Genomic DNA, 14,929 nt, shown 5'->3' on the forward strand with positions numbered 1-14,929 from the left:
ATCTGTCTCCCCACTGATCACTAGGGTTGTTCAGCTGATCTGGCTGGCCAGGCGGGTATCCCTTTCCTCCCTCACCCCTCCGTGTGCGTCCCTCCCAAAGCTGCACGCTCAGTCAAAGAGGACAACCATCCCCGACAGAGGAGGACCACTCTTTGGTCGAGGGTTTACGAGTAGCTGCGCTCCCCTGCTAGAACCTCCAAACAAGCGCTCAATACCCAGAATCTGATCTTATTTGAAGAGAGGGTCTTTACAGAGCTCTGTAATTAAGTTTAAATGAGGTCATGAGGATGAGCCCTTATCCAATATGACTAATGTCCTTAGAAAAAGGGGAAATTTGGACACAGAGATATTCACAGAGGAAGAGAATTGAAGCCTCAGGGAGAATTGAAGCTTCAGGAAGAGACTTGAAGTCTACTAGCACAGGAGAGAGGCCTGGAACTAATCCTTCCCTCATGGTGCTCAGTAGGAATGAACTCTGCCAACACCTTGATGTTGAACTTCTGGCCTCCAGGACTATGAGAAAATGGTTTCTGTTGTGTAAGCCACTTAGTTTGTGGTGTTTTGTTACAGCAGCCCTAGGAAGCTGGCATAGCGAGTGAGCAGGGTTCTAGAGAAACAGGGAAAGCAACAGTTAGCTCCGTCTTGGGGAATGAAAGAATGCTTCACCGAGAAATTCTGGAAAGAAGACACTATTATGCCCCAAATGCTGCTCCTTCTTGGATGTTATACTCACGCCTCTTAGGTAAAATGTCTGGATTTGATAAGCCAGTTATGGCAATATTTACCAGAGAGGACAGAAGGCACAGGTTTAGGGATCTTCGGAGCCCCTGTACCACATTCTTACTTGATGGCTTGTCTGTCTTTTTGGAAAAACCTGTCTCTGCATGCACAGCTGGTGCACGAGTCCTCGGCCTGGTGTTTGCGGTCCTCCTTCTTGTACCTCACAGGCATCCTCCTGCTCACACTTTTCAGTGGGCATTCTGTGATCTGAAGCAGGGGTTTTCCCTGATCACGTGTTTAGTTTGGGTTCCCCTGGAATCAGATGCTGAGACAACGGTCTAGATGCAAGGGGCTATTGGACAGGTGCCCCAATTCTGCAGGAAAGGGGAAAATGGCACAGCAAGGGGGCTGAGGGGGAGGAGTCCAAAGAGGCATGTTCTTATGTCCTTCACCACCATGGGTGACTGAGCCTTTGCTCCCCATGGAAACTCTGGGAAACGATGCAAGTCCCAGGCTTCAGGGTGACTCCACCTGAGGGACAATGGAACTGGTATGTCACTGGGGTTTAGCATCATTGCTGCAGGGTGGGAGTAGGGAGGTAATTACCTAGCTTAGGATCAAAGCAGCTGTTTGGATCACAGAAGAAAACCTTCAGGCACAGAGATGCAGACATCATGGGAAGTCAGCTGGTGGCATTCACAAGGCAAAATGGTCACCAGCTCCTCACCTCCATTACTTGCCTTTAACTTTCATATTTCCTTATGTAAACCCATGAAAAATATGGGGTTTTTTGGCTACATTTTTTCTGACACTTGGCTAATAAGCATTTTTATAAATAACATACATATTAGCATATAAACGTAAATAATAGCTAGGATAAATCATGACAACTGGTAATGTGTTTATCAAAAGATCCAGAGGTCTTTCTTAGTATCTGAATCCCATTCTTTTCCTACTTAAGGAGACCCAGAAATATTGATTTCAGGTTCAGATGTGTGGCCCCTGCAACATAGTAGTGAAATTAACCAGCTTCAGAAATAGTTGCTGCAATTTACAGTATAAATATCAGTCCCAAAACTCTGGTTTTGGGATTTACTGTAGTAGGGTCCTGAACCTCAGCAATGGGTGTACCCCAGTTCTCTTGATCAGGATGAGCAATGCTCTTACACTGGAAGGCTAGCAATACTACTCAGCAATGCAGAGAAACAAAACACCAGTGCAATAATTCTCTCTTCAGTAGTGGTTACGTTTCTTCTATGTGCCAGGTAAAATGCACTACCACTAGTGTTACCAAAATGAGTAAGACACATGCCTATTTTCAAAGAACTCGTGTCCCAAAGAGAAAAACTACAAGAACTTTTCTTTCACAAAATTTGAAGTCATTCCAAAATATGCTACAGAAGGAGAGGAGCTAACTCATTAATTTAACCAACTGGAATGCTATTAAAATATTTTATTTCCCCATTCTTTTGTCAACTTGTGTCTTATCTAGAGGGTATAAACAAGCGCAGAAAGGAGATTGAGTTCGAGTGGATTTTAGTTACATAGCACATATGGGAGGGTGGAGAAAAATACTGGAAAGTTCAGAAATTATATACATATATATTTCTTTTCAATGCTAGGACTGGCTCGTTTGATAATTTTCATTTTGACTAGATTTTTAGTAAATTTGATTTCCCTTTAAGGGTTTGTAATCTTCATTGGTTTTGTTTCTCTAATTTTTATTTCTTAGATCAATTTTAAGAGAAACACTTCTGTATAAAAATACTGTACAAATAAATTGAAATCATACTGTGCAACTTATTTTATAATCTGTGATTGATCCACTGATAGCTATTAGTAATCTTTGTGACTTTCAACATTCTGTTTAGTAGAAATGTCAAGCCTCTCTGTGGCCCGTCTATAAAAAATATTTTTTTTTCACAATGGCAAAGGCAAGTATAATAAAAGGCCACAGAGAAGAATTGTTTCCACTCCAAAAAGTAGTGCACAAGAAGAAGAAATTGGGCATGACCAACTGGCCAACTGTCTCCTCCTCTGAGTGCCTGGCTTCTTCAAAGCCAGCTCTGCCCCTTGGGATCTGCCAGGTCCTGGCTCAGCTGTGCCCTGAAACTCTACCAGGCTTGCCAGGAAGTAAGCCTCCTACTGGAACATCCAGTAGAAGCTGAGCTACCCTCATCTCACTGGGAGTTAGTTAGCTCGTACATAATCCTCAGCGCCATGTCTTTTCATCATGCCTACAGCTGACTCCAGTGTGGCAACTGGCAGCCACGCCTTCCTGTTCCCTGGTGGCGCCTACCATCTGAGTCTGCATGTTCCCCAGAGCCACTCACTTCACTCAGGCTCAGAGTGACACATCGTGCTCTTGGGAGGTGCTCTGTCTCCCCTGCTGCCTGTGGACGCCGCGGGTGATTGCTGTGATGCTCACATCCTGGCTGCAGTTGTTCATAAACAGATTATAAACCAACCCAATTATTCACAAGGCACTGGTGCAGATGGCTTTATGACTTAGAAGTGTGATCTTTAAAATACCCCAGAAGGAATGGAATTTGCATTCCTGATGTGGATTGGGGATATTAATATGGTCGGGTCCAAATTCTCAGAGCAATGCCTGCAATACCCGATAGAAGTGGGAAGAGGTTCTTACTTACTTCACGCCTACTGCACGGAGTAAGTCAAAGCATAAGTTTATCTGCAGCGTCAGAGGCCTTGGGCTTGGTTTATCACCTAGTTCATAGTGAAAACAAAACCTCAGTCAGGCAGTGTTTTTATTGCTAAATTAGGGAATTTCTAACTTAGGGCATTGGTGTTGCTCTGATGGGATATTTGGGAGTTCTGTTAGTCATTTTCTTATACTGTTCCCTCAAACATCTTAAGCTTGGACTTGTAATTCATACTGTACTTGCATAAACGTAAGACGAAAGTGCTGTAGGTTATACCCCAATGTAAAAGAACCAAGTATATTAAACTTCCTGTTTCAAAATACATAAAACTAGAAAAAAAGCAAACATGAATTTCAAAAGCTCCACCACAGTCTCCCTTAAAATGTGAGCTCCTCATTTGTACTTAAAGTGTAAGTTGGTTTCATAAGAAATTATTTGTCTACACGTTCAGTAATCTAGCTACAACATGAAGAACCTGACACACAAGTCGAAAAGAGAAATGCAGTCCAGTCACGGTGGCTCACGCCTGTAATCCCAGCACTCTGGGAGGCCGAGGTGGGTGGATCACCTGAGGTTAGGAGTTCAAGGCCAGCCTGGTCAATATGGGGAAACCCTGTCTCTACTAAAAATACAAAAATTAGCCAGGCATGTGGTAATCTCAGCCATGCAGGAGGCTGAGGCAGTAGAGCTGTTTGAACCCAGGAGACAGAGGTTGCAATGAGCCGAGATCACACCACTGCCCTCCAACCTGGGTGACAGAGTGAGACTCTGTCTCAAAATAAAAAATAACGGATAAAAAAATGAGAAATGCAAGTGTTCATGGCACTGCCTTGTTAGTCGGCCAGATAGTGCTGAGGAAAGGAAAGTGATCTCTATTAAGAGAGGTGTTTTGAGGGAGACAGTTGCTGCCTCATATACACAAACATAGAGCTCACAAGGACAGTGAAAACAAAACCAAAGCGGAAGAAAGAATTAAAGGCCAAATCACCAAGTCTAAACCCTTGAACCAACCAGCATCTCTCTCAGTGAGGTGTCTCAAGACTGTGACACAAACTGACCTTTGGATGGGAGAAGGAGCTCTACCACAAAAGGGATGAGACCCAAGCTAGTGCTGCCACTCCTGTGTGGCTGTGACATCCTGCGTCTCAGAACCACATTGCAGGAGCTGATCCTCTCTGAGTTTATTGTCGTGACCTCCTTTCCAATACCAGCATTGCATCAGCAGGAAGAAAATGGCCTCTCACTTATTTTCCATTGAGAGCAATAGCCCATGCTTTATATTTTAAGTGAAAAGAATGCAAATTCAGTGAGTAGATGTGCCATGTAGCTCTTTAAGTAAAGTTGCTTTGAGTAATTTTATCCCAGTCCATCACATTCTGATGAACTGAAATAACAGACACATTATTTTCACCCTTTGCCAGAATTTTTGTGTGACAGAATGTGATAACAAAGAATGAAATGAATTAAATTTACTTCTTGCTTTCAGGTTGATGTAGGGAAGGAGAAGACGGAAACTCTTCCCCTTTGATTTTTGTATAGGGGTTGGTATACAATGTGCTTAATGAATGTGTTCCGTTAATTAACTAATGAATGTGAAGTTGGATTTATCAAAATCTTGAGAACGATGATAGCCTGAGTTCTTCCACTTTCTCTGGTGCTGGGCTCATCACGGTAGAAGACTAATGACACCTTGGAAAACACACATCCGAGGAACCGTCCTTGGAAGAATTTAGTAAAGATGTGTTTGCTCTTTCTGCAGTCTTTCAGATACTGGATTTGTGCCGCTAAGAATGTGACACTTCAGGCTGTAGTCCTCAATGCCGTAGATGTCGTGCCCCCTTTCTTCTGGTGCCCAGGTTTTTCTGCCTGATGCTGGCAGGGGCTCTCCCCACACCATGTGCTCCACTCTCAGCTTGGTGATCGTGCCTTCAGAGAGCTCCCAACCCAAACAGGGTAAGGTGCTGGACTTCTTGTTAAACCCACATGTCAATAAAAGCCTTTGTAACTCAGAGGAATGCATCTTTGGGGAAAGTCTTAGGTGAACGAAGGAAATATTGAGCCCTTGACTCACGTTCCACAGCCAGGTGTCCATCACCCATAGCTGGAAACTTGGTCTGTCCAGTTGGCAACATGGGACATAGTTTCACAGGGATGAATGAACGGTTTTCTCAGTTCAGTTCCAAAGTGTTTCAGTAACACCAGGACATTATTTTGGAGGATTAGAAAAAGCTAAGTAGGAAACATGCTTTGTGTACTAATCATCAATTAATTAGTATTTGGGCCACTAAAGGATGCTCTGCTGCCTAGAAGAGTGTCTCACCGCCAGGAAATAGGAAGAACAAACTATGGACTTGGTGTTTAAAAGAGGAAGGTACACTCAAAGCTGGATTCTCTTATCTTCCTGTCAATGTATTTGTACCTGGTAACCAAACTCGCCGTACATTCATTTTAGAAGTTAGTTCATACTGACTTTTTTTTTTTTTTTTTTTTTTGGTGGGGGAATGGAGTCTCACTCTGTCATCCAGGCAGGAGTGCAGTGGCACAATCTCAGCTCACTGCAACCTCCGCCTCCCGGGTTCAAGCAATTCTCCTGTCTCAGCCTCCAAGTAGCTGGGACTACAGGTACATGCCGCCACACCCAGCTGATTTTTGTATTTTTAGTAGAGACGGGGTTTCACCATGTTAGTCAGGCTGGTCTCAAACTCCTGACCTCAGGGGATCCGCCTGCGTTAGATTTCCAAAATGCTGGGATTACAGGCGTGAGCCACTGTGCCCGGCCTGTACTGACTTCTAATAACTGAAATTTAACAATGTCAGGCCTACACATTGGAGACTCCCAAAAGGACACATAGAAAGTGAGTACCTTGTAGCTGAGTATATCACTATGTTTAAAAAATAATAATCTCAGGAATGAAGGACTATCAGTTTACTTGGGTACCAGAAAAACTGACTAAGATTTAGTTGGGGGCTATGAAGCCCAACATTTGCAGGATCCTAATCTGAGAGTGTCAACAAGCCCAGCTTCTAAGGAGGAAAGAAAGTATTAGATTGTTGCAAAAGTAACTGTGGTTTTTGTCATTAAAAGTAATTAATGGCAAAAACCACAATTACTTCTGCAACGACCTACTACTGCAAACCTTCTCAGTTTGCCATAGTCAAACTTATCTCCATTAATTTCCCTTATGTATAAGTTTTTCTACTTTTCAGATCACCTAAGAAAGACCTTAGGTAATGTTTCTGACGATGGCGGGGCAATGACAAGCTGAAACAAACTTCGACCTTCGTTCAGTCCATGGCACTTTCTAGCCTCCAAATCTTTGTCTAACAAGGACTCTCAGCTTCAGGAGAGAGAACACACAAAGACAGTAAGAACAAGAAATATTGAAGTTAAGGGTGCCTTATTTAATCAAGGATAAAAATTGGCAGCCAGGCTAGAAAATGTGCTCTCCACCTTACAGTAAGAATATCCAAAACTGGTTAAAAAGTGTGCTTAGAAATACCAATCTGCTGGCAAACATGCCATCTAGATTCTTCTGATTCTTGGTAACAAGTGGGAATTTAGCGAACAACTTAATTCACCTGTGTCTCATCTGTGCCTGCCACTCCAAGGTTTTGATGAAAATGGAAAGCCCATGACAAGATAATCATATTTTATTTAAAATATTGCACTGGTAAAGGAGTACTGAAATTAACAACATCTCTTCATTCTCTAACATTTTCTGGTATTTTGAGTTTCAAAAAAAATACGTGCCTCTGAGTGAAAGAGCCACAAGTATAATAATAGTGATTTGGTAATTCTTAGCAAAGCATTTTTGTGTCATATTCATAAATTTGCTAAGTATATGACTATAATGACGAGGTAATGAGTCACTTTGCAAGTCAGGATGCCACATTCTTTGCTATCAGCTAAACTGAAAAACGTCCTGATTGAGATGGGAGCTGATAGATAATTTAAAATAATTTGATGATAGATCACTATGTGATTTTTTGCATACAACTTGAAAAAGGTTTAAATAATTGAGTGAAATTTTCATAATAAAACTCCTTCCAATTCCAAGTACTAATTTATTTGAACAAAATATCTCAGTTCTTCAATCTGCGAAAATGAAAATTAGGAATTGAATTAATGCCAAGCCCTGTTTCATTCTATCGATAAATAATATTCATCTGTGATTATTTAAACTACTTGACAAAAAACCCAAGACATATTTCCAATACATTTTACTTTTTATGTTTAATAGTGATACATAAAATTTTATATTTATGTTGTTTTGATCAATTTCTACAGTTATTAATTATAACTAACTCAACTCGGAATAAAATACTGAGCACTATGGTCACAGGAAATGTACTAGAGAATGTAGAGTGTTTAAAAATTTTACATATAGTTTTTGAAAAGAAGTATATAAGCTGATCAATAAAACTTTAGATGAAGAAAAAGTCTGTGGGAAAGTAAAATGGAAATAAGTAACAGAATAATGAAACACATTCTATTTTCTATTATTAAAGAACTTGTTCATTTGCCTTTTAAGTGGCTTCTGGTGGGTATCAAATTACTGGGGCATTTAGATTCCACTGGGTTTATTTTTTTAATGATGTAACACTTTTATTTCAAAATGTTAACATTCACAATAAATCAGAAATGATAATTCTTCAAACAATTTAAACTTTTGAATAACATGTCTAGCTATCATCTTTAAAAAGAGATGTAATACAGAGTTTTTCAAACTTCTTTTATGGTTAGCAAAAAATTTTTAAAGTCACTGCTTTGGAATATTGTGTGGTAAAAGGTAAGGAACTGGATCTTTACTAGGTTGTAGCTGATGTCTTTCTCTGTCTGATGTATCACATTCGGCTAAGAATGTAGTATGATCTTAGAGTGCTATTCAGTGAAGGAGAGGAGGTAGGAAGCTTTTGTTTTCTTTTGAAGAAATTCCTTAAGAAACTGACTTTCATTTCTTATTGAGAGATTGCCTTGGCCTTAGGAATCAGGGTCTTTTGCCCAGGCTGTGACCTGCCATGAAGAGGCTGTCCTTGCCTTCCTGGTCTCCACCACCCAGAACTACTCCCCGTGTGATTATCTCACACATTCTGTGAATGTGATCAAAGTTAACATCGGGAAAACAGGGCTCCTCTCCTGGCCATGGAACTCCATTGCAGTTAGCAAGCCATAGTCTGGACCTGGTGAGTGACATGTTCAGGGATACAATTTCTTCTACAGTGTGAAGGATGATGTTCTTTCTATTGTGTGAGCAGTATTTCCACTGAAGAAATGCATCCCTTTTATTAATGATTTTCTGCTATTTAATTCACAAGAAAAAAAGTCTCAAGATATAATAAGCTACCTTACATAGGCAGACTATATTCAGGTAGAGAACAAACAAACCATACAAACAATTGGAAGTTTGTTTCAAATAAAACACTCTTGGAGGTACAAGAAGAAATTTTAACACATGTAAAAATAAAGTACAAGAAGAAATTCCAGTACAAAACCAATTAATAAAATGTAAAGTGAAAAAAGATTTACCTTTGGTCATTAAGCTTAAGAAGCAGCTGTTGTCTGGGGAGATTTTGCAAACGAGGCCTAAGCCCTTTAGCGTTACAATAAAAAGTGCTATAAATCACCCTTTGAAAACTTTAGTAATTATGTGGGGATTTTTTGTTTTTGCAATAGATGTTGACAGTTAAAGTAACACTGTTAGTACAGAAAGATGTTGTAAAACTTCATGTTTATAAAATAGTGACTTAGAGGTCAGATAAACAGCTGCCCACATTTATGAACTTAAAATCTCTGTACCAGGCAAGTCCTAAGATCTAATTATGTACAAAAAACACAATTAGCATGTTTCTAGTACAGGTGCGTGAAGCTATATAATAATATTGTCTGATGTTAAGTGGTGAAGACAAAAAAATAAAACAGAGTAAAGGGAGAGAGGATGACAAGGATATTCCTGAAAAGTGTTGGTCAGGAAGGCCTCTCTAATGGGAAAAGAGATAGAAGTCTCTGGCACAAATGGTGCAGTCATTTTTCATTTGGTTCTGAAACCTCAAACACAGTAAACAGAGGTAGATTAAAGCTGAATCTAAAGCCAAATGTTTTTGAAGGGATATTGATACATAGTTTATTTGAAGTCTAATGGTCATTCAAGACAGAGGCTGACTCTGAGTTAAGAAATTAAAAATAAAAATACTGTTGAATAGATAGATCGATAGATGCGTGATAAGACAAGCATGGTAGGCCGGGCGCGGTGGCTCAAGCCTGTAATCCCAGCACTTTGGGAGGCCGAGACGGGCGGATCACAAGGTTAGGAGATCGAGACCATCCTGGCTAATACGGTGAAACCCCGTCTCTACTAAAGAATACAAAAAACTAGCCGGGCGACGAGGCGGGCGCCTGTAGTCCCAGCTACTCGGGAGGCTGAGGCAGGAGAATGGCGTGAACCCGGGAGGCGGAGCTTGCAGTGAGCTGAGATCCGGCCACCGCACTCCAGCCTGGGCGACAGAGCCAGACTCCGTCTCAAAAAAAAAAAAAAAAAAAAAAGACAAGCATGGTAAAATGTCAATGGTGCGACATTAACATCTCCATCATAGCTGGGTATTGGACATAGCAGCGTTCTCTATAAAATCCATTCAGCCTTTTGTATGTTCATTTTATAATGAACACTCATGTTAGAAAGACTTATATTTCTCAAGCTTAGAAACATATTTCAGGTCAGAACAAGTCATAATCATTAAAATAGTTACTAAAGTTTGTCAAATTTGCTTTAGTATTTACTCATTTAAATCTTATCCCACATAGTTATCATCTTTTAAACTAACTTAGTAATATTGCTTGTATTAAGTTCTGTTTTTGTCTTAAAACAGTAATATGAGGTAAGTAGTATGACATTAGTGTGTTAAGGTCTCTTTCAGTTAAACACACGTATGGATAACACAGGGATACCTAGATTATGAAAATATCCATTATCTGTGCACTAGGTAGAAATATAATTTCATGGAAAGCACTTATAAAACAAAAACCACAAAAGTTTCAGTATTAAATGCTCATTTTATTCATAAGTTAGTGACACAAGTGTTAAAAGCCCTCTTTTTTAATATTCAATTAATTACGTAAATTTAACAAAATAATAACCAGTTGGGTTCAATAACACAGGCTGGCCCCGCCTTTGTGTTAAATAGCATAGCTCTAAAAGTCTCCCAAATACAGATCATTTCTGGAGCAAACAATATTCATCCTCCAAAAAGAGATTAAACATTTAAGGTTGTGCATATTCTCGACTATTCAGGAGATGACAGACTAGAAAGTGAATAGGATCTTTCTGACTTTAGAGTAAGATAATGGCACTTTAAGAAAAATGACTCTCTGAATGTTACAACCAAAGCTGATTTGTATGAGAAACTTCCCTCATATTTCTTTTCAAATTCTCTTAAATGCAACATGAAAAGTAAACAAAATATTTCAAAAAGAATGGGACGCAGAAATGTCAAGCTCTGCCAGACCAGAGAAGTAATTTCTAAGAATCAAAAGTTACATACAAAATGAATTACAATTTTATCATACAGAAAGGAATTGGGCAATTTCCCCTCCTCACCTCCCCTCTTGTATTTTTACTAGGGAAGAAAAGTCCCACAACAAAGAGCTCCTTTCTGAGGTGTCTAGGACTATTTGTTTCCCCACAGCCTCACTCCACCCCATTGTATCTATATTTACTCAATTGCTTCCATTTAGGCAATGATGGCTGTTGGAGAGCACTTTCCACTGTGGGTGTGAAGCTGGCAGAAAAAGGTGCTGGGTTTGGAAAGGCCACTGGAGCAGTGCCTTCTGGAATTGGTGCCATGTTAGTTCATTATTTCTAGCAAAAGTCTACCTCATATTAATCAAAAATAAATTCTCCTCCAGATTAAGATGACTGGCCTACAGAAACAGGAAAGCACACCTCAGTGAGGCAGAGAGTGGATGATTGACTGATAAACACCAGAGACTTGGCTAAGCAGTGTGGACGTATTAATCCAAAAATTTTAGGGAACTTAAAATTAAAACAAACAGAATGGTGTACAAATATTGTGCTCTAGTTAGTGAGTTTCTTTTTTATGGAAATGTAAGTTAGCAATTCTGAAACTGGTTTTTGTTCAAAGACTGAAGAAATAAGGAAATGTGTATATAAGTAAAGACAACCAGGACTCTGTCAGAGAAATGAGTTGCCAACGAAGAAAGGGGGAGTGCTCAGATGAACCCCATCATATCTCATTGGAATCAAGGGCATGAACCACCACACACAATTTGAAAGGGCTCTCAATGTCAAATCTGGAATAATGTGAACAATAAAATTGGAAGCCTAATGTAATCATGTCAATGATTACATTAAATATAAACGGCCTAAAAGCACTAGTTAAAAAAGATTATCAGACTCAAGTTTTAAAAACCAACTGATTCTATGTTATCTATAAGAAACCTACTTCAAATATAATGATATAGATATATTCAAAGTGAAAAGATGGTAAAATGATGTGTCAAGTAAACACTAATTAAAAAATGAGAGCAGCTATAGTAATATCAGAAAAATTGAACTACAGAACAAGGAAAATTACTAAGGATAAAAATGAACATTATATAATTATGAAAAATAAATTAATCCAAAAGAAATAATAATCCTAAGTGTGTATTCATCAAACAAGAAAGTTCCAGAATACATGAAGCAAAAACTAAATAAACAAAAAAATGGACAAATCTACGCTCATTCTTCAAGATATCAACAGTCTTCTTTCAGTGGTTGTTAAAACAAGTGGACAGAAAATCAGCAAGGATAAGAAGGGCCTGTACACTACTACTGAACAAATTTATCTCATTGACATGTATAGACTTTCCATTCAACAAGCAGAATATGTATTCTCTTTCAGAACACAGAGAACATTTATCAAAATATCATATTCTGGGCCATAAAATAAACTTTAACAACAATAAAAGAATTTAAATCATACAAAGTTTTTTGGCCATACATAATGAGGCTATAAATCATTAACAGAAGATACTTCAGAAACACCCAACTATCTAAAACTTTAGCATCACACTTTTAAGCCTTTGAGTCATGCAGCAAGCTTCAAGGGAAATTAGAAAATATTTCAAAATATATTTATTTGAAAATGCAACAGGTGGGATACAGCCAAATTATAGTTTAGAAAGAAATTTACAGCATAAAATGTTTATATTAGAAAAGACCCTCATCAATTATCTGTGCATCTACCTTAAGAAATAAGAAAAAAGAGAAAATCAAACCAAAAGCTAGCCAAAGGAAAAGTAACAATAAAGTAAGGTGCAGAAACCATGGCAATAATAAAAACCTAAGAATAATAGAGAAAATCATTTAAAACAAAAGCTGTTTCTTTGGAAAAAAGAATAAAATTGATAAACCTCTAGACAGACTAAGCAAAGGGAAAAAGAGAAGACATAAGTCATCAGTATCAGAAACAAAAGCGATTATATCACTACAGACCTTACAGACATTAAAAAGATAATAAAGGAACGCATCAATCTGATAACTTAGATGAAATAGATCAACTATTTGTAAAAGATTACAAAAATTCACTAAATAATAAATAAATAACCTAGTTAGTGTTATGTCTGTTAAACACATTTTATATAGTTAAAATTTTACAATAAAGAAAATCCCAGACCCAGATAGTTTTAAAGGTAAACTCCACCAATCATGTAAGGATGAAATAATGCCAATTCTACAAAAATTCCTGTGGAAAATAGAAAAGGACACTTATAAACTCATTTTTTGAGGCAAGTATTACTCTGATACCAAAAGGAATCAAAGATATGGGAGAAGAAAATCATAGCCCAGTACTCCTCATGAACATAGATGCATACATATTCCACAAAATATTAAATCAAATTCAGTAATATATAAAAGGGATAATACACGTCTATAAAACTCTGGTGCAAAAATATTTATAGCAATTTTCTCTATAATTGGCAATAACAGGAAACAACCCAGATATTTTCAAATGGTCAGTGGCTAAACAAATGGTAGTACATCCATAAAGTAGATATACTGCTCAGGATAAAGCAGAATAAACTTTCAGTGCATACAGCAGTATTGATAAATCTCAAACTCGTTTTTGCTAAGTGAAAGAAGCCACATGCAAAAGACTATATTGCATATGCCTATTTATATGCCATTCTAGAAAGAGCAAAACTATAGGAATGGAAAACAGATCAATTGTTGCCAGGGTTTAGGGGTCAGTGAAAGGCTTGACACTAAAGAGGGGCGCAAAGGAAATTTTGGGGTGATGAAACTATTCAATATGGCACCATAGTGATGGATACATTACTCCATGCATCTGTCTATACTCACAGAACTGCACATGAAAAAGTAAATTTTATGGTATGTACATATAAATTAAATAAAAATATAACCTATGACATACAGCTAGAGTAAGAAATACTCCTAGTCTCAAAATTATGTCAATGGAAATTTAAAACCCAAAATTAAACACATTAAGCATTCAAGTAAAAGGGTTACCAAAAAAAAAAAAAAAAAAAAATCAAAATTTATTGAAGGAACATGGATAAAAGCATAAAATAGAAAAAGAGTACAGCCAAAGAAAAAAATTAAAACTTCCCTGAAATTACAGTAATATTGATGAACCTCTGGCTCACCTAATCAGGGGAGAAAAAGAAGAGGAAAACATACAGACCAAAATTAGAAATGATTAAGAAGAAATAATCCTCGAAACAGAAAACTCTGTTTTAGTCGAGAAGCTACTTATTGTTCCATAAATGTACTTTACAAATTAGAAAGACTGGCTATTTTACTGAGAAGTCCAAGCAGAACAATTTCCTTAGAAGAAATAAAGAAAACTTCCGCCCATAAAGAAAATACCAAAACACAACAAAACAAAAAAAAGGCCTGGATTGTTATTCAGGAAAATTCTACCTAAACATTGAAGAGCAGATGATTCTAATGCCATTTAAGCTGTTCAAAACCATAAATCAAAGAAAAGAGTCTTTCAAATTATTTTCATAAACCCTGTAAGAAATTCACAAAAGATAAAGATCAATAACACTTACAAAGGCTGACGGAAACATTGTGAGTAAAATATTAACAAACAGAAATCAAAACATGTTTAAAAATCATGAAACGTACATTTTATTATAGGAATGGCTGAATGCCTCTAATTAGGCAACCAATTAATATTCCTAATTTCCAATTAAGAAACCAATTAATATTACCACATGGATGGCTCAGCATTAGGAAGCATTAATATTGTCTTGCTAAAAACTCATTACTACAACGTTGGAAAAGCATTTGAAATTAAATTTCAAATCCATTCCTAATTTTTAAAAAGACAGTTACACAGAAATCAACAGAAAATATCTAAACATAATTTATACATATACAAGTACATAATATGAAATGTGTAGATCAAAGTCAGAAATGAGAAAAAGTTGTCTACCGTCATCACTACTACTTAACTACTTTTTCTTTGTAACTTTTTATTGGAGGTCTTAGCTAATGAAATTAGAAAAGGAAGTTAATTAC

The sequence above is a fragment of the Rhinopithecus roxellana genome, chromosome 18 (assembly GCF_007565055.1).
Source record: "Rhinopithecus roxellana isolate Shanxi Qingling chromosome 18, ASM756505v1, whole genome shotgun sequence".
NCBI classification, from domain to species: Eukaryota; Metazoa; Chordata; class Mammalia; order Primates; family Cercopithecidae; genus Rhinopithecus; species Rhinopithecus roxellana.